At 49.2% G+C, this 27,831-nt stretch overlaps 1 protein-coding gene across 2 annotated transcripts in view; it reads right to left on the bottom strand.

The window, feature by feature from the left end:
* SLC39A7 (solute carrier family 39 member 7) overlaps positions 1-25,536 on the bottom strand; it is an 82,616-nt gene extending 57,080 nt beyond the window's left edge. Inside the window, exons 1-2 of one of the 2 annotated variants that reach the window (XM_078641602.1) lie at positions 22,829-25,536; positions 22,115-22,245 (exon numbers count right to left, since the gene is read on the bottom strand). The gene's annotated coding sequence lies outside the window, so the exon portion shown is untranslated. The remainder of the gene's footprint in view (positions 1-22,114; positions 22,246-22,828) is intronic. The other variant, XM_078641603.1, reaches the window with a different exon arrangement.
* Between the last annotated feature and the right edge of the window lie 2,295 nt (positions 25,537-27,831).

Below are 27,831 nucleotides of genomic sequence, written 5' to 3'. Positions count from 1 at the left end.
CCTGTGGGCACCGCACTCCGCACCGCCTTGCTTGACGCTGTAGCCCTGGTATCCCCGACAACGCTGCTCCACGCCAACATCGACACCGCTGCTTGCACCGTGTTTCTAGAGCACCGCTCTTAAGTTACACGACACACCGTCCTGTGCACAGACAGAATATCGAGTTTTAAATGTTGACATACACAAATATCGAGTTGGAAATATCGTGATGCAGAAATATCAACAGCAAGAATATCGTGGTCAAGAATATCGACTTGCAGGTAAAAAATATTGTTTTTGAAAATATCAATTCATGAATATCGTTTGCAAAAATATAGTTGTTTGAAATATCGACGTTTTAATTAGTGTAATGTATTTTAGTATGTATTTTAAAAGTATGTGAACTTTTTTTGTATAAGTATTGCTTTTGTTTTTTAATGTATGTGTTAAATTTTTAGAAGTTATTTAATTTTATGTAAATAACATTTTGCGTTTTTGAGTTCTGTAGCAGGTTGTGGGTTTATAGGAGAATAGAGTGGAAAGTAATTTAATTATAATAAATTAATTATTAATTTTTATTTATTAGTATTTATTAAGATTAGATTTTATAGTGTTAATTGTGTGAGAATTAAGTTATTATTAATTAATTATTAATTGGTTGCTAATTAGTATTAATTAATTCATTGGTAATTATGTTAATTGTGTCATTTTTTAAGGAGCGTGTTGGTTTATAGAGGAATAGGGTGGTAAGTAATTTAACTATAATAAATGTATTATTTTTTATTTATTACTATTCATTTAATTTATATTTGATAGTGTTAATCATGGGAATTAATTTATTACTAATTATTTAATAATTACTTGTTAATTATTAATAATTAATTAATAAGTGAATAATTTTCTTAATTGAGTTATGTTTTTTAGGAGCAGGTGGTGAGGTTTATAGGGGAATAGAGTGGGAAGTAATTTATTTATAATTAATTAATAATTGTTTGTTAATTAATGCTAATTAATTAATTAAAATTTAAATATGGCAATTGTGTAATTAATTTTAGATGTGAGTTGTGGGGTTTATAGTGGTAAAGGGTGGGAAGTAATATCTTTTAAATTAATTAATGAGTCGATGTTAATTATTATTAATTTACTAATGTTAAATTAGTTAAGGAAATTGTATAGTGATTTTTAGATGTGGGTTGAGGTGTTTATTGGGGTAGAGGATGGAAAGTTATTCGTGTTTAATTAATTAATAATTAGTTGATCATTAATATCAATTTATCAATTCATAAATATTTATGGTAATTGTTTATTTTTATTTTGTGTGGGGTTTCGGTTTTATAAGGGTAATGTTTGGGGAGTAAATTAATTTTTATCTGTTTTAATTTGTTTTTCAATGAATTATATTTCTTTAATTGATAATTAATTATGTTACTTATGGAGGTCCATTTTTTTTTTAATGAATGTGTGTGGGGAATTGTGTGGTGTTATATGGTAGGAAACAAAAAAGATTACAATTATGTAATAATTTATGTTTTTAATTATAAATAATTTCTATTAAAAATAATTATTTGTTTGTAAATTATTTTTAAATGTAAAAAAAGAACTTTTTAACATAATATGTTTTTATCTTTTGTAAATTTATAATATTTTTATATATGATTTCTTTTTTTGGTTTTGAAAATCTTTTGTGATGTAGTTGATGTTTTGCTGGTTTTTTAATTTTGAGCTGACTCCAATGGGAATATACATTTTCACCCCTCTGCTATCCAACACTTTACCAACTGTTGCACTCACTAGAGTGGGAATAGTAAGTTTTACCTCTCTGCTATCCAACACTTTCCCTACTTTTGCACTCACTGGAGTGGGAATATTAAGTTTTACCCCTCCGCTATCCAACACTTTCCCTACTGTTGCTCTCACTGGAGTGGCAATAGTAATTTTTATCCCTCCCCTATCCAACATTTCCCAGACTTTGGCACTCACTGGAATGGGAATAGTAAGTTTTACCCCTCCGCTTTTCAACACTTTCCCTACTGTTGCACTCATTGGAGTGGGAATAATACATTTTACCCCTCCGCAATCCAACACTTTCTCTACTGTTGCACTCACTGGAGTGGGAATAGTAATTTTTACTCCTCCACTATCCAACAGTATCCCTACTGTTGGACTCACTAGAGTGGGAATAGTATTTTTTACCCCTCCGCTATCCAACACTTTCCCTACTGTTGCACTCAATGGAGTACAAAATGTAAGTTTAAAGACTATTAAATATTTTAATGTTTTAATTTATAATATAATGTTTTTTAGTATTAGATTTGATGTTATAGGTGTCTATATATATTTATTTGTACATTTTTATATATTTATACATTTTAAAAATAAATGTAAATTAATAGTTTAAATTAAATGTATTTATTATATTTGTTAAAATGTATGTTCAATCCCCCAAAAATGTTTACGTGAATTTTATTATTTAATATATTTATATTATTTTTTACATATACAAAAAAATATAGTTTGTACATCATTTTTTTCATCGATATTCTTTTCCCGATATTTTTATACTTACCATTATAAATATAGGATGTTGATATTTTTGACATCGATATTTTTGACTCGAAATTTGTGTATGGGGATATTTTGGGTGTCGATATTCTATCAGTGAACCACACCGTCTTCATCCCGCACCGCAGCCTTGGCCTACTGTCACCGGCACTATCGACTCCAGTTCATCAGCCGACGACAGCGATTCAGCAACAATGACCTGCTGCTTTCACCGTGACGTACCAGCACCGCGACAAGCACTGCATAATTTCGTACCGCCGCCCTGGTCTCACTGACGCCGCTGGAGGACCGTCACTGAGCCGCTGCCTGCACCGCTACCTGAGGGCACCGCATGTCACACCGCTGCCCTGAGCACCGCAGCACCTAGCGCCTGCCGCCCCAGCGCTCCTGACTTCAACCGCGGGGAGTTCGATCTGCAACGCGTGTGACTTCAAGTGTGACTTCAAGAGCCCAATCACTCCTGCACCGACCTCTAGAAATGATGCCTGCGGACGCCGTTCTCTCGGAGCTCAATGAGAGGTCGCCGATGCCGGCGGTCGCATTTTGGTTTTTAACATTGCGGCGGATACTGCTCACAGCAGCACCCTCATCGAAGCGAAAAACCATGTTGTGCATTTCAGTGCACTATGTGGCAGGCACCACACGCTGCCTGCCAAGTAGTGCTGTGAAATGTAGTGGGGTACCATGCGTAACCCCCAAGTGCACCCTCACCTCCCCCAACACATGGGGGCCCACAAAGGGCCCCCCTGAGTAATCCCCACATGCCTTTTCCATGGCAACATCACCACCATGGAAAAGCCTGCAATTTCCATCATCATAATTTGGTGGACGGTGCCTGCTAGGCCACCACCATTTCATGGTCCCTGGACCGTCTGCCAGGCAATCTAAATTATTGCTTATGGCGGACAAGTGGTGGACGGTCTTTCCATCCTCCGCGGTCTGGAAACGATTCCCCCGCCATCCTAATTTGGTGGGGGGAAACTTGCGGTCTGCGGACGGAAGGACCGCCACCGCAAGGCTGGTGGTGGTGGTCCTTCCACCAGCCTAATCGACTCCAAAGTTTGGAAACTTTGTAAATCTTTTAAAGACTTGTGTTTGGTTACTTCGGCCTGCTTTGGATAAATAAATCCAACAGGGAGAAGCTCGGGGGACCCATCATGAGGAGTAGAGGGACAGTTAACTTGGCTCAAAAGCAGTCTCAAGTCCAGTTACAAATTCTGTGGGCGAACCTCCATAGGCTTCAATAGAGCGGTGCTGATGCAAGGGATATAGAATGCTGAACATGTTAAGGATGCTGTGCAGTCGACGGGGGATCTTCCTGAGGCTACGCCTCGGTCCGCGGTCCAGGTGGGGCTACTTTGGCCCCAGGAGTCAATGTCCCTTGAAGTTCTTTTTGGCACAGCAAAAGTCCAGTTGCCATTAAGCTACTGGTCTCCAGTCACATTGAAACCAGTGGTTCCCTCTGGTGAAGGCTAGTGTCCATCTTGGGTGACCAAACTGAACTTCGACAAATCTCCCAGGTCATCCGGGCTGCATGTCGGCAGTCGGCGGTGATCAGGTGATTGTAGCTACTCACTGGCCAGAACAGGCTACTTCCGCCTTTGTGACCCTGGTGCTGTAACAGTAGGTCAGCCACCTGACTCTTGGAGTTTACCTCTTCTCTCTGCGGGTTTGGGAGAGACTTTTCCATAAGCTGGGCATCAGAGGCACAGTCCTCTCTCTGTTAGTGCAAGGATCAGCAGCTGCAGTCCTTCTTCGTTTTTGCTCTCAAGTCCAGATGTGAACTGAGTTCTGGGAGCCAGCAGTGCCATATCAATGTACAGAAAGTGCCCTCAGGGTATGTAGTGATTACTAGCCAATGGACTACTAGGACCCTCCCCACCTGATGACAATCTGCTGCAATGCGTGGCATCTGGTTATCCCAGAGCGAATTATTTTTCCCACTCGTAAGAAGGCATGACCCCTCTTTTAGTGTGTGGAGCTTGGTGGCCCCCTCTAGAGGGGTGGCCACCTAAAGGCTACACGTCCACGGAAAAAATGGTTTAGCAACTGGTCTCCCTTCTCTGCCCCTGATGCAATCCTGTCTTTCTCAACAAAAGAGCAGCCTCTCTAGTGTGTATTCATCAGTTGCCATTCAAAGGTGGCTTCTCCTTTTGGGCTCATACCCTGTGTGGTTTCCTGCAAGAGAGAGGTGACACCTCTAACATTGGCAGGCCTCCATTGTTTATACTCCTGAAAGTGTTTCACACTTCTCCCCATGAGGGCAGAAAGCTGTCTTGTTGCCATCATCTGTGAGTGGCCACAGGAAGACTTGGGAACAGAGTGGCAACTTACTAAAAGTAGCATTTCTTAAAAAATGACATTAACTTCACTTGGGCATTAAGTTGGGTTTAAAGTGCTGCAGCAACAAATGATGGACGCAAATCTGAATGAATCAAACATTCACCCCCAGTCAAGATATCAGGGTTAAATCCATCGTTCTTTTACTCACTATGCCACCCCAGTTTGGACCCAGCCATATGCAAATTAGTCTCGACCCTGCTCCTCATGGAAAAAGTGCCAACCGAACTAACAAGCTGTGTCCTCCCTAGACTGAAAACTAGCATCCTTGGTCCGATTTTGGGGTAACATCCCTCATCAGCCAGGCTATCTTGAATCAAGAGGCACAGCAAGCAAGGGGCCCCTGTCTGTGCATGCCCATCCCACTTAGGGTGAAAAGTGCTGCAGCAACAAATGATGGCTCGAATGCTGAATGAATCAAACATTCATCCCCATCAAGAGATCTGGGTTAAATCCATTGTTCTTTCTGCTCACTACATCACCCCAGTTTGGACCCAGCCATTTGCAAATCAGTCTTGACCCTGCTCCTCATGGGAACAGTCCAGCCCGAAACTTCCAAGCTTGGTCTGCCCTGGATGTAAACAAGCATCCTGGGACCAGTTTCGGGGTAACACCCCTCATCAGCCAGGCTAGCTTAAATCCAGTGGCACAGCGAGTAAGGAACTGGAAACTGGGGGATGAAAAGCACGCTGCTGAACGCCATTAATGTACTCTATTCTAAAACCTTAGTATGTGTCAAACGCACGCAGAGCACAGTGACAAAAAAGGTGTATATAGACCAAGGGATTAAACAAGGCTGTGTATGTGCGCCCCTACTTTTTAATTTGTACACTACTGTTAGAAGGGGCGATCTCAGAGGGCCAGGTTGTACTCACCCAACCACCCCGGGACCCACCTCTCCCACAGATCTTGCCGAGTCTTATCGTGAGGTCCTCACCGGGGAGGACTTCGAGTCTAGGATCGTACACACTGAGCTCACACCACACTTACGAACGGACACCACAACGTTGAATTTCAATGACAAGTTCTTTATATGCAGTAAAAAGAAGGAAGCACTCTTATGTACAGAAAGGATCGAGGAATCACAGAGTCTCTGAGGATTCGGGAAGAGGGAAGCGGGACAGTCTTTAGCCTTTGGGCCAGTACGATGCGTACCCTACGCACAGCTCTCAATCCTCGAGCCGGGGGGTACGGGATGATGGTTGTACTGGCTGCTTCACTCACGTCGAGTCGGCTCGGGTCGTGATGGTGGTCTCGATGGTCCAGCCGGACCAGAGTACTCCTCGAGCCGCGACGAGGTCAGCAGGGCTCGGTCCGGAGAAGGTCTTGAGGAGCCGCGACAGCGTCAGCAGGGCTCAGGCGGTCACTAGTTCAAGCTCGAGCCGCGACAGCGTCAGCAGGGCTCTGAGGTCATTAGAGAGGACGAGCCGCGTCAGCGTCAGCAGGGCTCCGATGGTCTTAGAGAGGACGAGCCGCGACAACGTCAGCAGGGCTCCGATGGTCTTAGAGAGGACGAGCCGCGACAGCGTCAGCAGGGCTCCGATGGTTGCAAGTTCAGCTCGAGCCGCGACAGCGTCAGCAGGGCTCTGGTGGTTCAGTTCCTTGTTGCGAAGAGGGAGCCGCGACAGCGTCAGCAGGGGTCAAGGAGGCGAGGTTGAGTTCGTCTTAGGGTCAGCCGCGATCAGATCAGCAGGGCTTCAGGTCCAAGATACAACTGCCCGCTAGTTGTCGAGCGGGCCCAGAAATAGTCCATTGGCCCTTTGATGTCCGGACCCTCGCAGGCGGAGGTCTCATGCCCTGGGGGGCTGGTCGTTGGCGAGGTCCGGCGGTTGGCTCTTTGATCCTTTGACGATAGGTCCCAGACGCCAGCGGGTCTGGAGCCAGCACTGGGGGGAGGCCAGAGGTGTGAACGAAACTGGCCCACAGGGGAAGGCCAGAGGTGTGACAGATACCGGTCTCTCAGGGGAGGCCGGAGGTGCCATCGAAACTCCCTGGCTTATCTCACTCGGGGAGCCCTTACCCCCCAGCCGGGACTGGCGCCCCTTTGGAGTCTGGGTTTCGCTGGGGCCGGGGTCACGCTAGGCCCAGGGAGACAGGAATCTCGGGAAGGAAAAATGGCTGCCGGGCCTTGTGGGGCATGCAAGGTTAGGCGCTCGGAGCCGGGAGTGGGACGGGATAATCAGGCCTGGTCGTGGGTTACGAGAGTCGGGACTTATCGGGAGTAGGACGACCAGGCTCGGGGTGCAGGCTATGCTAACGGGGACGCTGCGTAGGAAACTCAGGGTGCAGGCCCGCGCTCACAGGGTGTGGAGGGGCAGAGCGGACCGCGCCACGAGGCCGGGCCAACACGCGTCCCCCCCAGCTGAAGGCTGGGAGAACTACCCATCCTCTTGGGGGTTCTCTTCGCTGAGGCGGAAGAATCGGGACAGGCCGTCTGCGTTGGCGTGGTCAGCCCCAGGCCGGTGAAGTCCATCCCCTGGAGGGAGATGGACCAGCGCAGCAATTTGGGATTCACCCCTCTCATCTGCATTAGCCACCGGAGGGGTCGGTGGTCGGTTTGGACCCGGAAGTGAGTACCGAACAGGTAGGGCCTCAGCTTCTTCAGGGCCCAAACCACCGCAAAGGCCTCCCGCTCGATGGTGCTCCACCTTTGTTCTCGAGGAAGTAGCCTCCGGCTAATGAATGCCACGGGCTGGTCCAGGCCGTTCTCGTTCATCTGGGACAGGACTGCTCCGATGCCATGCTCGGACGCGTCCGTCTGGACTACAAACTCTCGGGAGTAGTCGGGGGCCTGTAGGACTGGAGCAGTACACATGGCGTTTTTCAGGGTTTCGAATGCCTCTTGGCAGGTGGGGGTCCAGCTGACTTTCTTCGGCTGGTTTTTGGAGGTTAACTCCGTGAGAGGGGTTACGATGCTGCCGTACCCTTTGATAAATCTCCGATAGTACCCCGTGAGCCCTAGGAACGCCCGCACTTCCGTCTGGGTCGTGGGGGCCTCCCAGGCTACGATTGCATCGACCTTGGGCTGGAGGGGGGCTACGAGGCCGCTTCGGACCTGGTGCCCGAGGTAGACTACAGACCCTTGTCCGATCTGGCACTTGCTAGCCTTAACGGTGAGGCCAGCCCTCCTCAGGGCTGACAGCACCGCCCAGAGGTGCTGGAGGTGCTCGGACCAGTGGGAACTGTAAACTGCGATATCGTCCAGATACGCAGTGCTGAACTCTTCCAACCCAGCCAGTACCTGGTTCACCAGCCTCTGGAAGGTGGCGGGGGCGTTTTTCATCCCGAAGGGCATCACCCGGAAATGGTAGTGACCATCCGGGGTGGAAAAAGCGGATCTCTCTCTGGCCCCTTCGGTGAGGGCGATCTGCCAGTATCCGCTGGTCAGGTCGAACGTGCTAAGGAAGCGAGCAGCCCCTAGGCGATCAATAAGCTTGTCTGCTCGGGGGATGGGGTGTGCATCGGTTCTGGTGACTGCGTTGAGCCCGCGGTAGTCCACGCAGAACCTCAGCTCAGGAATAGCGCCGGGGGCGGCTGCCTTCGGAACCAAAACCACAGGGCTAGCCCATGGGCTGTCGGAGGCTTCGACCACTCCTAGGGCTAGCATCTTCGAGACTTCGGCCTTGATGCAGGCCTGGACTCTGTCAGGGACGCGGTAGGCTCTGTGCCGTACCGGTGGGCTATCTCCGGTGTCCACGTCGTGGATGCACCAGCTGGTGACGCGGGGAGTTAGGGAGAAGAGGTCCGAGAACTGTCCCAGTAACTGGCGACAGTCCTCGCGCTGCTCGGGGGAGAGGGAAGAGGAGAGCCTCACTCCCTCTATGGAGCCATCTTTTTCCTTGGTGCACAGGAGATCGGGAAGAGGCTCCGTTTCCTCTTCTTCTCCATCGTCCGTGGTGAGGAGCAAACTCAACTCGGACCGGGCGAAGTGGGGCTTGAGGTGGTTCACGTGGAGGACCCTCAAGGGGTTCCTGGGGGACTGTACATCGATGAGATAAGTCACCTGACTCTTGCGCTCCACCACCTTGAAGGGCCCTGTCCACTTGTCTTGCAGGGCACAGGGCTCCACGGGGGCTATCACCCAGACCTGTTGTCCGGGTTGAAACTCGACCAGAGTGGCATTCTGTTCATACCACCGTTTCATTTCTTCTTGACTGGCCTCGAGGTTGGCCTCGGCCAGTTCTCGGAACTTTCTGGTCTGGTTACGGAGAGCCAGGATGTAATGAAACACATCCGGAGGGGGCTCTGGGGCCGCCGTCTCCCAACCTTCCTTGACCAGACTGAGGGGTCCTCGGACGGGGTGTCCGTAGAGGAGCTCAAAGGGGCTGAACCCCAGGGACTTCTGGGGGACTTCGCGGTACGCGAAGAGGAGACAGGGGAGGAGGACATCCCACTTACGCCTTAGGGGCTCTTCGAGACCCATGATCATTCCCTTGAGGTTCCGGTTGAATCGCTCCACCAGACCGTTCCCCTGGGGGTGATAGGGGGTGGTGGACTTGTAGGTCACCCCACATTGTTGCCAGAGGGACTTCATGTATTTCGAAATGAAGTTGGTCACTCGGTCGCTTACGACTTCTCGGGGAAATCCCACCCGAGAGAAGATCCCCATGAGGGCCCGCCCCACTATGGGGGCCGTCACCGTCCGGAGGGGGATGGCTTCGGGGTAGCGGGTGGCACGGTCCACCAGGACAAGTATAAAGCGGTGACCTAAGGAGGTCCTGGGGTCGAGAGGGCCCACGATGTCAATTCCCACCCTTTCAAAGGGGGTACTGACCACACAGGGAAGGGTTGGAGGGGGGCTTTGCGATTCCCTCCGCTCTTCCCGCTGGACTGACATGTGGGGCAGGACTTACAGTGGGTCTCTACATCGGAGCGCATGCCTGGCCAGTAGAAGTGGGTGACCAGGCGATGATACGTCTTGTCTTGTCCCAGGTGTCCCGCCAGGGGCACATCATGGGCCAGGTTGAGGAGGAAGCCGCGGAAGCGTAGGGGTACCACCAGCACTCGGGCTGACCCTAGCTCGGCCGACTTCTGTTCGCTGTATAAGAGGCCATTCTCCCAATAGACAAAGTGGGAGCCGGACTGGTCACCTGCGGCCTGGGCGGCGGCCTGCTGCCGTGGCCCAACCAAGGACGGACAGGAGGTCTGTTCCAGGCAGAACTCTTCTCGGGACGGTCCCCCTTCCTGGCGCCACTGGGCCAGCTCAGGAAGGTCGTCCAGGCTCGTGGTCTGTTCGACGTCAGGGCCGAGGGGGCCTGCGTCAGGGGGGGAGCTCTCTCCGGGGGACAGCTCGGTGTTTCAAAAGACTCGGGGACCTCGGGGTCCTCAGCGATTGGCGGTGTGGTCTCAAGGTTCACCCCCTCGGGGTGAGCCGCCCGGGCGGTCATCGACCGGGTGCTCACACAGGCCCATTCGGGCAGGCCCACCATCTCCAGGTGGGTCCGTTTCTCAACCCGCTTCCATGGGGAGCTTTCTAGATCGTTGCCGAGCAGGCAGTCCACGGGCATGTCTGAACGGACCGCCACTCGTAACTCTCTGGAGATGCCCCCCCATTCGAAAGGGACTTGAGCAATCCGGCAGGTGCGGACGGAGTTGTCAGCTGCGATCACCCTGCAGGAGATGTGGGGAACAATTTGGGCTTCGGTGACTAGGTGACGTTTGACTGCGGTGATACTGGCCCCGGTGTCTCGGAGCGCCCCTATGTGGTGGCCATTGACAGTCACCTGCTGTCGGTACTTTTCGGTGTTGTCGGGCAGGGGGGCTCCTGGGACCATCTCCCTATCTCCCAGGGAGACTAACATCATGGCGGCTGGGTCAGCTCCCTCGAACTCCTCTTCCCCCTCCTCTTCTAGGGCTACTGAGGTGATGTGGCGCGCTGGGGGCCCCGCCGCGGCGGGCTTCTTGAACAATGGGCATCGGGGTTCGTTGGCACAGTGCCCTGGTTGTTGGCAATGGTAGCAGGCTTGGCTGACTCGGGGCCCTGGTTTGGCTGGAGGGAATCCTGCGCGCGCTGTGGGAGGCGAGGTGCCGGGCTGGTTTCTGGGAGGACTGCGCGGGGACCCTACTTGGGACCCCCTCTGTCTATTCTGATTCCCCCCTCCCCTCTGGCGGGAAGATCCTTGTTCATTTCGGCCAGAGTCTCCTCCGGGCCCCCGGGGGACTCTGGTGCTCACCCATCGATAGGCCTCGACGGCCAGCTTCCGGGGGTCAGCCAACTTGCTGTCCAGAAGGTGCTGTCGGAGTTCTACAAAGCAGTTCAGGGACAAATGTTCATAGGCAATGAGGTCGATGAGCCCCTCGAAGGTGGACACTTTGCTGCCCTTGATCCACCCTTCCAGGGCCCTGCTGTTGAAGTTTACATATTCCACCCAGGTGGTGCCGGGGATTTTCTTGCATTCTCTAAAGCGTTGGCGGTACATTTCAGGGGCGAGTCCGTACCTTGTGAGAAGGGCCTCCTTCATGTGGCTGTAGGAGGTCTGTTCGGCGGAGGGTAGATCGAGCAGGGTGTCCCTCCCCTCGCTCAGGAATCGCCCCCACAGCCCGGCCCCCCAATCCTTCTGCGGGACTCGGTGGGAGGTCATGGCGACCTCGTAGGCCTTGAACCATTGCTGGATGTCATCATTCTTGTAATACTCCTTGACCACATCCTTGGGGATGTGGACTTTGGGTTCCACTGGGGGAACGGCCTCTCGGGTCGCCGATGTTCGGTTGTCTTCGTTTTGGGCCTTTAGTTCGATCTCCTTTAGGCCACGCTCGTGCTCCAGCTGGAGTCTTTTCCCTTCGTGCTCTCTCTGGAGTTTCTTCTCCTCCAGTTCTCCTTGCAGCCCCAGCTGCTCGATGGCTAGCTTCTTCTCCGCCAGCTTGAGCTCTCCCTCTATTTTCAGACGGGCTAGTTCGAGCTCGTGGTTTCGATTGCGTTCTCGGTCGGTCACCTCTTCTTGCGACAGACCTCTCTCCGTGCTGGAATTCCGCGTCGGGGGTTCAGCTCTCTCAAGCTCTTGAGCGTGGGTTTCGGTCAGGGGTGCTCCCTCTCCATCGACTTCTGTCGGTGCTGGAGGTGTTGCTCCGCTCTCCACCCAGGCTGTTAGGGCTTGTTGAAGGTCTTCTTTAGTGTTCAATCCCGTTGTCGGGATATGGAGATCCTTACAGAATTGTTTGAGCTCTCGGTGCGAATAGTCTCCCAGAAGCTCCATCTGGAAGGTGGTTTTGTCGTTCGTGAGGCTCATGGTTGTTCTTCGTTCAGGTAGTGTGTCAGTACTGTACGATCCCTAGACGTAGGTTCTTATCGCGACGCTGCCACCAATGTTAGAAGGGGCGATCTCAGAGGGCCAGGTTGTACTCACCCAACCACCCCGGGACCCACCTCTCCCACAGATCTTGCCGAGTCTTATCGTGAGGTCCTCACCGGGGAGGACTTCGAGTCTAGGATCGTACACACTGAGCTCACACCACACTTACGAACAGACACCACAACGTTGAATTTCAATGACAAGTTCTTTATATGCAGTAAAAAGAAGGAAGCACTCTTATGTACAGAAAGGATCGAGGAATCACAGAGTCTCTGAGGATTCGGGAAGAGGGAAGCGGGACAGTCTTTAGCCTTTGGGCCAGTACGATGCGTACCCTACGCACAGCTCTCAATCCTCGAGCCGGGGGGTACGGGATGATGGTTGTACTGGCTGCTTCACTCACGTCGAGTCGGCTCGGGTCGTGATGGTGGTCTCGATGGTCCAGCCGGACCAGAGTACTCCTCGAGCCGCGACGAGGTCAGCAGGGCTCGGTCCGGAGAAGGTCTTGAGGAGCCGCGACAGCGTCAGCAGGGCTCAGGCGGTCACTAGTTCAAGCTCGAGCCGCGACAGCGTCAGCAGGGCTCCGAGGTCATTAGAGAGGACGAGCCGCGACAACGTCAGCAGGGCTCCGATGGTCTTAGAGAGGACGAGCCGCGACAACGTCAGCAGGGCTCCGATGGTCTTAGAGAGGACGAGCCGCGCCAGCGTCAGCAGGGCTCCGATGGTTGCAAGTTCAGCTCGAGCCGCGACAGCGTCATCAGGGCTCTGGTGGTTCAGTTCCTTGTTGCGAAGAGGGAGCCGCGACAGCGTCAGCAGGGCTCAAGGAGGCGAGGTTGAGTTCGTCTTAGGGTCAGCCGCGATCAGATCAGCAGGGCTTCAGGTCCAAGATACAACTGCCCGCTAGTTGTCAAGCGGGCCCAGATATAGTCCATTGGCCCTTTGATGTCCGGACCCTCGCAGGTGGAGGTCTCATGCCCTGGGGGGCTGGTCGTTGGCGAGGTCCGGCGGTTGGCTCTTTGATCCTTTGACGATAGGTCCCAGACGCCAGCGGGTCTGGAGCCAGCACTGGGGGGAGGCCAGAGGTGTGAACGAAACTGGCCCACAGGGGAAGGCCAGAGGTGTGACAGATACCGATCTCTCAGGGGAGGCCGGAGGTGCCATCGAAACTCCCTGGCTTATCTCACTCGGGGAGCCCTTACCCCCCAGCCGGGACTGGCGCGCCTTTGGAGTCTGGGTTTCGCTGGGGCCGGGGTCACGCTAGGCCCAGGGAGACAGGAATCTCGGGAAGGAAAAATGGCTGCCGGGCCTTGTGGGGCATGCAAGGTTAGGCTCTCGGAGCCGGGAGTGGGACGGGATAATCAGGCCTGGTCGTGGGTTACGAGAGTCGGGACTTATCGGGAGTAGGACGACCAGGCTCGGGGTGCAGGCTATGCTAACGGGGACGCTGCGCAGGAAACTCAGGTTGCAGGCCCGCGCTCACAGGGTGTGGAGGGGCAGAGCGGACCGCGCCACGAGGCCGGGTCCAGCAACTACGGACCTGGGTAACTCACTATCACCCGCTAAAATCGGCTGGACTACATTTTTGAATGCAGTACGCAGACGACAGGGTCCTAATGGCGCCACAAGGAAGTACAAAAAGCATTTGATGCGTTAAGCACCAATCACAATGCCAACGAACTTGTGGCCAACATCAACAAAACAAAGGTTGTGATTTTTGGGAGTAAAGCCAACAAACTTAAACATCACTGGAGATAGGGCAATTTGAAAACTACCACCACCTCCAAGTACAAGTAGCTAGGGGTTTGGTTTATAAGGAACGGTAGGCCCAACCAACACATCTCTTCCAAAAATGCAAAGGCCGAGGTGGTGACGTATGCCATGTGTAAACTTAATGCTAAAATGCACAGTTTATCCACTGGGGCAATCCGAAAAGTAATACAAGCTAAGCTACTGCCCTCAATTTCTTACGGGCAATTAGTCTTTCCTGGAGCATTGGTGAATATCATGGAGACGGCCCATTGCTGCATTTTTTTAACGGATCTGCCTAATTCCTGCCCATGCCCGGAATGCCTTGGTATGGCTGGAGTTTGGTTTAAACAACCAATCTTATGAAAACTGGGCATACATCATCCGATAATATCGCTGACTTTGCGCGGCTCCTCCTAATACTATGAAAGAAATCTTGAAGGAATTTTTCACAAAAGGCAAAAATACCTGGTTGGACTTTCTGTCAATTGCCTCCTCTAAAATTAAACTTTGATATGGCGAACGGGAACTTTTATCCATCAGCCTGGAATATTAAGAACAGTGCGAAGGAAACAAGTAAGACTTTTATCGAGGCAAGAATATCTGGGGTTAATCGAAACCTCCAAAAACAACATTCTGCTTGTAATCGCTCCCACAGGGACAAATCAACTCAACCGTATCTAAATTGTGCATTGAATAAATCAATTTTAAAACAAATCCTGTTAGCTAGACTTATGGCCTTACCAATAAAAGACACGAATGTCCGCTGGAAATCCCTTGCGACGGTTACTTCTTGCAGACCGTGCCATCAACATGAGGAATCATTGGCCCACCTTGCCTTTATTTGTCCAAATCTGATGTACGCACGGTGCACTTTATTAAAACCTTTTTTGTTTAAAGCACAGCACTCGCACTTGTACAGAAGCAATGGAACTCCTTTATAATCTGGAGGTCCCAATGGAACTGGCAAGGCCAGCAAAATTTGTACGACAACTCCAAAGGCTTCTAAGTGAAAGTCAAGCCCTGAGCTGAGGCAAATATCGATGAAATCCAAACTATTGTTTTAGGGTGGAGCATATACCCATAGTCTTAATGGTTTTGGGCCATATGTATGAAGGTACCGATTTGCGATTCTGAAACAGCGATTTTTAAGAAATCGCTATTTCAGAATCGCAAATTGGTATGTATGTACAAATTCGCATTTTTTTAGCAAATTCTTAGTATTCGCAATTAAGGAATACTTTCCCATTCATTTCTATGGGCCAGGAGGCCCATAGGAATGAATGGAAAGGTATGCTCAATTCTGCGATTCGCAATTTGAAAATCGCAAATTGAGAATAATTTCACGGGTGCAAGGGTGTCCAAAGGGCACCCTGTTGCACCCCTGAAATATGCAAGGGTGCACATGTGGCGCACATAAATGCCCTAAGGGCATGTATGTGCGTCACATGGCATTTTGAAAAATGCTGAAATGTGCATTTTTCAAGGAATTCACAAATTACCAACAACTAGAAGTTGGTGGTAATTTGCAATTCCTTAAGGGCATTTTGCAATTTTTTTTTGCTTCATACATTGCATTTAAGGAATCGCAAAATTTGCGATTCCTTAAATGCAATTGCAAAATAAGGAATCGCAAATTTTGTGATTCCTTATTTTGCACCAGATTTTACTTTATACATACCATTTTGCAAATTCGCATTCGCAAAGTCCGAATTTTGGCCTTGCAAATGCGAATTTGCTTCATACATATGGCCCTTTATCCTTTCTATTTTATAATTGCTTTAATTTGAAACTAATTAAATGAAATGATACGTTGATGTTTTAAGTAATATCAAATAAAGTTTTTGAAAGAATATATTGAGTATGGCTTTTTTAACAGTTTTGATTATTTGAAACAAATTTTAAAAAAAAATCACAAATTCCCCGTTTCCTCTTCCAAAATGTTGGCATGTATGGATTTCTTGCTCTTGGCACCGGAACTTAAGCGAGAGTTAACTTTGACACTGTGGACGTGACCTCCATAGATGTCAAATATGCATGTTACATACGTGCTAAACGTTTTAGAAGAGGAAAGTGGGAGTTTCGAAACAAAATAATGAATTTCTCCTTTGACTTCTATTGAAGTAGAGGCCATTTCAGGCAAGAGACAGCCAAAAGAAAGCAATTTTTGGCTTTAAAATAGGGAGTCTACTGCCGAAATCGGTGTATTTGGCAGTATGATTTTATATTGTGCATTGAGTTACATACCATAACTGATAACTTTCGGTAGTTTTGCCCATTTGAGCCAGTAACATTAACCTAAATCTTTTTCATGTACTGAAAGATGGCCAGTGTGTCCCATACAAAGGATGCATAGTCTGTATAGCTCCTGAGTCTGACAGGGAGTTGCCCTGCAAAATGCATTTATCTATAGTTTAATGAACATCTGCTGTACTCTGCACTAAATGCAGTCACTACATGAACTATCAAAAAATGTATTAATCAGAACAGTAAAGGATTGTGAAAAAAGGAAACTGTGTTAACACTATGGGCCAGATGTAGGTAAACCGATTTGAAAATATAGAATTTTATAGATTCGGTATTTTTGAATCGGTAAATGCTATGTAGCAAATCATTCGGTAAAAATTACCGAATCGTTAAGATTCGGTATTCACCGAATCGGTATTAACCGATTCGCTAATTGCCATTCATTCCTACGGGCCTGGAGGCCCATAGGAATGAATGTCAATTACCGAATCGGTAAATACTGATTCGGTAAAAGGAGGAACACATTGAAGGGTGGCAGGGTGTCACTTTGACACCCTGTTGCACCCCTCAATTGTGTATGGGTGCACATGCTGCAGACATACATGCCCTAAGGGCATGTATGTCTGCAACATGGCACTGAAGCAATTTGCATAAAATTACTTTTTGGGGTGTTTTCGTTATTTACCACCAACTTGTAGTTGGTGGTAAATAATGAATCGTAACATGGGATAAGCACTCATTTAAGTGCTCTCTACATTAGGAATTCGGTAATTTACCGAATCGTTCTTTAAGAAATCGGTAAATTACCGAATCATTAATTTCGGCCCCTACATCAGAAAAGCCTATTACTAGTCAGTAACGGCCGAAACTCGTTAATTTCGGCCGTTACCGACCGGTAATACCCTTCCTATATCTGGCCCTATATCTTATTTTATTTTGAATTCTTCCCAGAATACCCCACAGCTCTGCCAAGTGCTAAGCATTGCGCGTTATACCAACGCATTTCAAGTAAGGGTTCTGCATTGCCACAATGCCCTTGAATGTCATGCAATGAATGACACTTGGCTTGGCTGTCACTGCATATTAATGAAAGTTGAGCGTCGAGCTGTGTCCTGCGCTGTCTCGAATACGTGGGTGCACCTCGGGGACCAGTTAGAGGGGTCAGCATGAATGATATGTGCTCACTGAGCAAGCGTCACTCAGCTCAACCTCACAGCATGAAGGCTCTGAGCTGACTGGCCGCTCCCATGCTCCCTCCTAGGAAGGGTTCGGAGTAGCAGAACCGGCGCAAGGCTACACTGCGCACAGCCCCACCCTGACAGAGGGGTTCTTACCCTTGTTCCAAGTCACTGAGGACTGGTCATCAGACAGCAGAGGAGTTACAGACACGTCAATCCCTCTGGAGACTGGTCCACAGGCTCAGTTGAGACCTCTCGGCTGCGGGCTTCCTAGCCAGACCTTTACTAGTGCTCCACTTGGCCTCCTGCATCTCTGCATTGAGCGTGCCCTAGTTTCAGGACATGAGGCCCCTATTTTTGTAAAACTAGTATTTTCAGTTATACCCCTTCTCTCCCTCAACCAAGAACAAAAGGTCTAGGACTCAACGACAGAAGTCAACGTCTGAATTTCAGGGCTTATATTGTAATGCACTTTCAATCCCCAAACACACATTATAGTTATGAGGTTTGTTGGACATTGAAAAGTCAGACGTGTGCTTCTTTATAGAAACCTGGCTGCACTCAGCAGCCCTCCCCGGCATTTCACTGGCCTTCCCCTCTGACTATACATTAATCAGCCAGGACAGAAGAAAAGGAGGAGGGGGTATTGCAACTGCCCTTCGCAATCGGATAAAAGTCACCTTATTGGAGTCCCTTGTCACTGAGTGGGAAGAAATCTGTATTTTTAGATTGTAAACACCGGGAAAGGAACATGGAGAGGGCCACTTACATATAGGCCCCCAGGGATAAAAAGTGACTTTAACAATACATTGATGGAATGCCTAGTCCCCCACATCCTTGCCTCAGATAACTTCTTCCTGGTGGGGGATTTTAACCACCACGCTGAACTAACCACAGACCCAGACACCAGATGTCCACTTATGGATCTAGAATCTTTAGGCTTGTACCAAAAGTTAATAGGACCTACCAATACAGCAGGACACACTGTTCACTAACATACCAAACTTTTGGGTTGACTCTCCCTCTCCATTGGTCTGGTTGGATCACTATGCTACCAGTTTCCATTTCCAAGCAGGATTGCCTCCTGAAGTCACGACCACAGCTCCTAAATGAATCAGGCCATGGAGGAAAGTTGACCCCTCCACTTTCACCTCATATTTTCTTCCTCCCCTCTCTCTAATAGACCACACCAATTTGGATACATCCTTAGTAGATTTAGAGAGCGCCATCTTTCAAACATTAGATAAGGTGGCTGCTGTCACAATGAGTAAACCTAAGAATAAGAGCATGTTGGCACCACGGTTCACAGACTCTTTGAAGAATGAAAAGACTGCATGTAGGAAACTGCAAAGTAGATGGAGGTCTTAAAAAAGAACTGTAGACTAACTTATAAAATGGTCCTCACACGCTATCTTGACAACATCAAAGCTGCCAAAAAAGCACATATTGTAGAAAGAATCAATAATGCAGTCAATTCGCATAAAGAACTGTATAAGATTCTTAAAGAATTTACCAATCCCACTTCTTGTAAGGAACCTATTCGAGCCTCACAGGCCTTGGTAGAAAAACTTGCAAATGTTTTGACAAAAAAATTACCAAAATCTTTTGCAAATGAGAACACACATAAAGTGAAAACGGAGTATATCATGGCAGGAACTGTCCGCCGGTACTCCTGGAAGAGTTTACCAGGGTGATGCAAGATGAAGTCAGCGCCCCGATAAATCCAGTTAAGTCTGGATCTCCAGAAGACTTTGCACCTCCATATATTATGTCCACTCTGGCCCCTGCCCTCCTTCATGGTCTTACTCACTTGTTCAATCTCTCGTTATACCTGGAATCAGTGCCAGCTAAGCGGAAGTGCAGGAAACTTTTGTTTCACCCCTGTTGCATCCGTACTGCCAGAAATGGGGGCAGATCTTTTTTACACCTAAATAACTGGGAAATTATAGACCCATTTCCTTTCTTCCTTTTCTGGGGAAAGATATGGAGACATTGGTGAATACGTAACTGATGGCATTCTTAGAAAGCCGCCAACTGCTCGACCTTCCCAGTCAGGTTTCCGTGCATTGTTCAGCACAGAGACGGAACTGGTAGAGGTCTTAGACAATATAAAACTTTCTCTGGATGACGGACACACAGCAATGCCGGTTTTATTGGACCTATCAGTAGCATTTAAAAAACATCTCTTACGCAGTCTGAATTAAAAGACTGGAAGAGATTGGTGTTGGTGGGAAAGCCTTGGGTTGGCTAGAGTGATCGCACTCACGCATTGCAGTTAGAGTCCTTTGTCTCCCGAACCATATCCTTGGACAGGGGAGTGCTACAAGGATCTGCATTAAGTCCCACTCTTTTTAAAATCTGCGTGGCACCTCCGAGACAAGTGATAAAATCATATGGGTTTGAGGTCATCTCTTATGCATATTACACTCAGATTGTCATCACAGTGGGGCCACATCTGGAGTCTCCAAAAGTAAGATTCAGAGACTGCATGGATAATATCGCCGTGTGGATGCAGCAGAATTATCTGCAACTTAATGCAAGCAAAACAGAGGTTGTACTGTTTAGGAAGGCCCACTCGATATGGTCAGATGACTGGTGGCCTCCTAGCTTAGGCGTAGCCCCAACTCCTATGGTAGTGGTGAGAAACCTGGGAATCATGGTGGATGAGAACCTGTCCATGAAGGAACATGTGAACTACATTACGGGCTCATGTTTTGGAATTATGCACAATTTAAGAAAATATTTCAGTGATTATCATGCCAATCAAGAAAATCCCTAGTCCAGGCCCCTATAATTAGTCGCCTGGACTATGGGGATGTGCTAATGGCTTCTATGAATGAAGGACTGTTCGCAAAACTTCAGGTGTTTTAAAAACCAGTTCCATGTCCAGTTTGTCACCTTCCACCCCTGTTGCCCTCAGAACCCATTCTTAGAAGCCTCCACTGGCTGCCCATAAATAAGCGATCACGGTTTAAATTTCTTTGTTTGGTCTACAAATCCCTCTATGAAAATGGACCTTAATATTTACAGAAAAAAACTCAAATGGTATGCCCTCACTAAGAGTTTTAGGTCCTGCCGGAAACTTGTGTTACACCCTCGGAGCAGCCTTACCGCCTGAAATGGGGGTAGACCTTTTTTCATACTTAGTCCCTCAGCACTGGAATGAGCTTCCAATACATCTTTGTGTCAACACTGACCACAGACAGCTTAAAAAAGCTCTTAAAACATGGATGTTTTAGGCACGCTATTAGTTCATAAATTACAATACCCTAGTCTGTAGCTCAAACCTCTGGATATGTAGCAGCGCCTAGAGACCCTGTCAGGGTGATTTGTCCCGCTTAATAAGTAACAATAACATAACATGCCCCTGCAGGGTTATTCCAGCCCAAGGTAAACTGGCTCGTGCTCATGGTCACCTGAGTAAATAAGTATTGTATTTGTGCTTGCTGTGAGTGGGTTAAAAAAGGATGTGATTTGGTTTCCTAAAAGCTTTCATAATATATGTTAACAATATGAAGTTCACGAGGTTATAGTTTTCAGAAAGTTCCCTTCACTTTGCTGTATTTGGGCACATTACAAAAGCAGTGTATAAGTGAGAAACCCAACCAGAGTTCTGGAAGGTACACCTAAAATGAAGAAAGAGGTCAGGTACATACATGAAGACCCGTGCTCACTCGCAAATGCTTGCACAAGTCACAGCACCTGTATTTCAGCCGATTCCTGGAAGTATACACATTTACCCTGTCAATGAGCACAGCGTTCAGACTGCCGGTCTTCAAGCCGTCTTCCATCCATCTCACTTTTTTGTACTGTTGAATCGAGGGTTACAGTAATCCAGGCCACCCCCATACCCACAGTTTCTTTCCTCGCCAAACTTAGGAGCCCATTAGGATCACGGGCAGATCGCCATCGCCCGCATGGCGGTGGCGATCCGCCCGTGATCCGACCCCACCCGCCACCCATTTCTCCCCCGCCATATTACTATGGCGGGGGGGACCGCGGCGGACGGAAAGACCGCGCCGATTTTTCGCCCGGTCAACTTGTTGACCGGGCGGAAAAGAGTTTAATATGGTGGCGTGTTTGTCAAACACCGCCTGCCATATTATCATGGGGGCGGAAACATGCCTCTTGCCATGGAAAGGCATGCGGTAAATGCTTGTGGGGGTCCGTTGCAGGCCCCCAGGGACTCCGGGGGGGTGGGGGGTGCACATGGGGGGTACCTATGGTACCCCCCTGCACCTCCATGCACAACATGGCAGGCACTGCGTGGCACAACATGCCTTCCTGGCATTCTGGCGGGCTTTGCTGAGTGCACCGCCTGCCACAATGCCAGCAATGCAGGATGCGCCCGCCACTGTGGCAGGTGCATCCTAATGGCCCCACAGGACAAAGTCTGCCCGCCAGCCTACTGACCCCCTTAGTGCTCCGCTGTCTCAGATGGCTCTCAACACTTTCAGGGTTTCAAACTCTCGCAGCCGCTCTCAGACTCTGTCGTTCCCTCATGTCTAATGGCCGTGCTTACGGTGGCACCCCAGGACATGCTAAAGCGCTGCTGTGCCTCTCTACTAGGGAAGTGTATAGAATGCTTGTCCCCCCTCAGCATGCCTCTGCAACCCTCACCCCACGTCCCAGCCTCTGCATCTGGAATCATCAGCTCCACCTGTCCTATTGATAACCCCCAAATGGGCACAACATCAACACAGATGAGATAATCTGCCAGCAAATCAGAAGGCGATCCTGGCTGGTTGCAGAAGCACCATGGTTCCAGCTTACCATCAGGTGCTCTCAAAATAGAATGTGGGCCACTTTCATTGTCTTAGCTGACAGGTGCCTTTGTCATGTTCAACACCGTAGCACTGCTTACTATCCAGCATCGTTTTATTGATAGGAGATTTCATCTCAACCTGAAAAAGTGAAACTACGAGTCTTAGTCTTTCTGCTGAAAGGAACTGTTAGCAACTGAACCTTATATAAGAAAGAGCTGTTCACACTGCAAATGGCAGGGGCACTAAATATGAATATGATTCACAGGAGTAGGGAAAATGTAGGGGAGAGACAGATGCATAAGACGGAAAGTCGTGCAAGTAAGAGAGATAAGAGTAGAAATAATGTAAGAGGCGAAAGAGAGAGGGTGAGAGATGGACGGGAAGCAGAGAAAGAGAAAGGCAAAGGGTGATGGAAGAGGGCTGAGAGGGTAAGAGAGAAAGAAAAGTTGGAATAGAAAGTGACGAACTAGAGGGAAGGAAGAGGGGCAAAGATAGCTAAAAAAGCAGAGAAAGATGGAGGTGGGCAGACTGAAAAAGAAAGCCCAGAGAAGAAGGAAGAGTGCAGAGGGGAAATATGTAGACGAGAAAGGATAGTAAGTGGAGAGAAAGTGGAGAAAGTAAGTGAGCAGCTGAGAGGTGGAAAAAAGAAGAAAGACTAAGGATGCTAGAAGTGTGCTGGTGTATAACAAGGCAAGCACTAATTCTGCCTCACACAGACTACCTCATGTTCCATAGTATATAATATCATGACGGCCCTTCGGCTTCCTCTTCTTCATTGGAGGAGGTTAAGCTGGGTGATTGCTTCATTCAAACTTTTGGTCATTTCCTGAAAACACAGAAACACTTCCGTTATCCCGTTCTTCATTATACTGAAAACTATACATTAATCATGAATAAAGGACACTGTGCAGAAAAACACATTTTCGACAGTTTGAAGATTCAATGAAATTGACATTTCCTCAACAAGAGAACATGAAATCAACAACTTATTGAGAAGCACAGTATCATGTTGCAATGACATTCACAATACCGCAACAAATGTATCTGAAGCCACTACTTACTGAAAACGAAAGACTCCAGGGAGGGAAGAGATTGAAAAAAGAATCTCATGGAGGGATAATCCTCCCCTCCTAGTCCTTAATAGAATTGAAACTTTCCTTCTCGTTAGCTAGGAAATTTTTCATCCTATGGCAGGACGGAGGCGAGGATTATGCATGTTCAAAACTTACTTACGACCAGGGACGCCACCTCCGATGTGGGTTTAAAATAAAACTTCTTGAAGGTAGAATCAGGCGACCGTCAGCCGCATTCATAATATCCTCCAGTCTACCACCTAACTAAATGGCTTTTGACGCCATAGCACCTCTTGTGGAATGTTCACCGAATTTCTGCACATCCACACCGGCCTCTGACATAATCCATCGTACCCACCTGGCAATGGAAGGGGAGGAAACCGCCCTGAAAGGCTTCTGCATGGTGATAAGCATTTGTCTCTCCCCGGGAGGACGGATCTCCGAGGTCATCTTCTCGCATACTTTAATCCACCTGACCTTACACAATTTAGGGTGTTCCGGAAAAGACGGATAAGATACTGACCTGGTATTGGTCTTCGTTCATCAAGAAATAGAAAAAGTGACCCCTTCTGGGGTACGAACCTGTGCTGTGATGTCCAGAGCCCTGACATCAGAAACTCGTTTACAAGATATGAGGCATAGAAGGATGGCTAGTTTAGCTGACAACTCTTTCCGGGACAGATATGGAGAAGTGTGGCTCACTGGTTAGAAGTGGCAGACCCTGAAGCAGAGGTTGGCCCGGGACCAGGGTTCAATTCCCGACGCGGCAGGGTCTTGGCTCAATGTCCGCGGACTCGATAATCCTCGCTTAGGTGCCTAAGCTAACCATGGGTCCCACTCTGCAACTCTGGGCAATAGCTTGCTTAATCTCCACAACGGCCCCAGCAACGCCGGGGATGCCTGGCTTCACCTTGGGGTGCCCTCTCACAGGGAAAGCCAGGACGGGTTCCCCAGCGGTATACAGCGCCAGGACGCCACGTAGCGAGGTAACAGTGCGCTTTACAAGTATACATACATTACATTACATTACAGATATTGGTTATCTTGCCAACTCAAGAGAAGTCTCAGAATGTGATTAACGTCCCACAGCCCCGAATATCTAGGCTCCAGAGGTTTAGAAAGTCGGATGCCTCCCATCAACTTACAAACCCAGGAATGTTCGCCCGCTGGTTTACTGTCAATCTCACAATGCCCTGCAGAGATGGCTGAGCGAAAATAATTCTTCGTTCGATAAGCCAGACCCTCATGGGACAACTACGCTAAGAAATTCAGAATGTGTGTAACTCCTGCCCCCATGGGATCCACGTGTCTCTCCAGACACCAACTATGCCATCGTCTCTAAGCCGAGCGATACCGCTTGACCGTACCTGATGCCCATGCCTGCTGGATGAGGTTTGCAGCGTCTGCTGAAAGTTGCTCATCTTTCCAGTGTCCCATGAAATCTTCCATGCCATGAGATGCAAGTGTCCCTGGAGCACGAGAGGATGAAGGTCCCCTTGGGGATTTGTGAGAATGGACGGGAATGAGACAGTTCCATTGTTAGAATTGGGGGTCTCTGGTTGGCGCAAGTATTCACTTGTGACAAGCAGGGACCCTCTCCTCTAAGTCAGGGCGAAGGATGACCCCTTAGAATTACCCTTGCTCACCCTCTAGGTGCGTGGCGTGAGCAGCCAAGGCTATTCTTCAGGCGTTATGGAGTTAAGCATTTGTAATAACACACACAGTAAAATGTACCAATCCCCCCACAAATGGACACCAGGCTGTGAATATATAAAAATACGTTCCTGTATGTAAAAATATATATGCAGGTAAGACTTATCACAAGACCAATAATGACGTTTTTAAATTAGGCCACAAGATTGTAAATAGGCAAGCGTTTCTCAGTTACAGTTCCAATGTATCTTCTGTCTTGTTCAACTCACTTGTAAACAGTTCTCTCAGTTACAGTTATGCAATAATTGGGGCCTCTTGCCTTGTTCCTGGAAGGTATGGCACCCCCAAGCACCTCTGTGGGCTTCGCAGCGCTCCTCTGTGCTCCACACGGAAGAAAACTCCGGGCCCTACCAATGCTCACGCATCTCGCGGTGCGCTTTGAATGGAGACCAGAGAGGGGCCTGACAAACCCTGGGCCTTTTCCAGAGGTGGGGGCTGAGCTGCGGAGCAGCAAGCAGGTGATGAGAGGAGCCTGGAGGAATCCCGGGCCTTTTCCAGAGGTGGGGGCTCCCGGCTGCAGTGAGGAGCAGGGAGGCGATGAGAGGAGCCTCTTGGGCCAAGGCACAGTTACAGGCTGACGGGGAAATAAAACGTTGTGGGCCCCAGCCCAGTTTGAATTTCTTCCTTGGGGGGATGAGTTGTACACGTCTCTGGCAGTGTCTCCGGGTCTCCGTCTGCAGCAGGTGGGTGCACACAGGCGGGCGCTGCCCACGACCCCGGTACAGATGGTACTGGGGTCTCCAAACGGGGGCGGCGCGGCCTGCAAACTCCTCGGGTCGGCGAGCGGGGGCAGCAGGGGCTGCAGTCCCGGCTCAGGTCACCGGCCTGGAGAAAATTCCGGCGGGAGGGGCGAGAGCACTTCAGCGCGCTCCAGTGGCAGGCAGGGGCAGAGGAGCAGGCAGCCTGACCCGGGGGCAGAGAGCGACTCCAAGGAGCGAGGCTCTCATGGGTAAAGGGCAGGCGAGCTCCCGAGTGCCACAGCCCTAGGAGGGGGCGATGAGGGGCGCAGTCTTACTCCGGCGGGAGGCACAAACGGCTGGCAGATGGCAACGAGCGAAGACACAATGAACCCACTGGTCCTGGGGTTCAGTTCAGGGGGCAAGCTCAGTCAAGCCCTTGGAGAAAGTTTTTAGCACAAGTCAGCAAAGTCTTTTCCTCTCCTTCCTCAGCAAGGCAGACAGCAGGCCAGTCCTTCCAGCGTCTTCTTCTCCTTCTAGTTGGGCAGAGGTTCATTGTGGGAAACAGGATTCTGCTTTACAAGGAGCAGGGCTCCTACTTTTATACTGTATTTCCTTTGTTCTCACAGGCCAGGGGGGCCTTTGCATAACTGCTTTCAGTCTCTGAGCACTTGTTGGGTGTACTTCTGGCTTCTGCTTTCAGTGTGAGGGCAGGCACATCAGACGCTCCACAGGGAGGTGGAGCCAGCATTGTGTGGACAGGGGCAGCCAGGAGTACCTTGATGATAGTGCTTCGCCCTTCCTGGGCCAGGTGCAGGCTGAGTCATCAGTCGCCCCCCAGGGGGGCGGAGCCAGCATTGTGGTGGCAGAGCACAGCCTGATTAAGAGTCCAGGGGCACTCCTACCTCCCACTAAGGTGTAATCCTTGCATTCACCAACTGTCATCCCCCAGCCCTGTCACTCACACATCCCAGACAGCCAGATACACATACTAGCAGAGGCGGGCTGAAATGGTTAGGCAAGCAAATGCTAACTTTCTAAAAGCAGCATTTGCAAACACAGGATATTAAAATAAACTTTACTAAAATAAGTATTTTATTATTCTGAGTTCAGGCATACTAAACTTTATTTTCTACCATGTTCCCTGAGCCTGCTGGGATTATAGCGTGTAATAATTCCAGCAGCCCATCTGGCCTAAAGGGAACAGGTAGCCTTACAATAGTGAAAAACGAATTTGGCAGTAATTCACTATTAGGACATGCCACACTCATCAGAGCATGTCCTACCTTACACTTACAATGCACCCTGCCCTTGGGCCTACCATAGGGGTGACTAATATGACGTTAAGGGAAGGTTTAGGGGCTGGCAAGTGTGTGCACTTGCCCAGCCAGCATGACAGTACCAGACTGCACGCAGGTTCTGCAATGGCAGACCCTAGACACATTTTAAGAGGCTGCTTCTGTGGGTGGCGCAACCATCGCTGCAGGCCCACCAGCAGTATTGGCATTCACAAGCCCTGGCACTCCTGGTGCACATTACTGGGGACTGACAGTAAATCCAATGAACCAATCAGGTATACCAATCACAGTTACACTTTTCATAGGGAGAGCATATGCACTTTAGCACTGGTCAGCAGTGGTAAAGTGCCCAGAGTCATTAAACCAACAAAAACACGTCAGAGAGAGTATTGGAGGAAGGCAAAAAGTTTTAGGGATGACCCTGCCAAGAGGGCCAGGTCCAACATCCTTCAATGTTGGAACCAAGCTTGCGGCGTCCAAATCGGTGTGACCAAGACTATGGACGCTGTCTGACGGCGAACCTGAGCCGCTACTCTGGATATCATCATGAAGGGGAGAAACGCGTATGGATGTTCCCTCGACCAGTCCTGCAGAAAAGCATCCATCGCTGAAGCTTATGGGTCTGGTCTCCAGCTCACGAACCGCGGAAGTTGACGGTTCAGACGTGAGGTATAGAGGTCTAGACTGCATGGACCCCATCTGTCCATCAAAGCCAGGAAGACTGCCCGATCTAGTCGCCAGTCGCTGTAATCAGAGAAGTTCCTGGAGTTCCAATCCGCAACTGTGTTCTGCAGTCTGGGAAGGTATTCCGCCGTCACCGAGCTCTGTCTCTGGAGGCAATAGTGCCAGAAATCCTTTGCCAGGTTAGCCAAAACCTGAGAGCGGGGGCCTTCCTGGTGATTGATGTATTGTACCGCCGAGATGTTTTCCATCCTCAACAAGATACAACACGAAACCCTGTCC

Source organism: Lissotriton helveticus, chromosome 5_1 (assembly GCF_964261635.1).
Source record: "Lissotriton helveticus chromosome 5_1, aLisHel1.1, whole genome shotgun sequence".
NCBI classification, from domain to species: Eukaryota; Metazoa; Chordata; class Amphibia; order Caudata; family Salamandridae; genus Lissotriton; species Lissotriton helveticus.
This window is presented reverse-complemented; position numbering and strand designations above follow the sequence as displayed.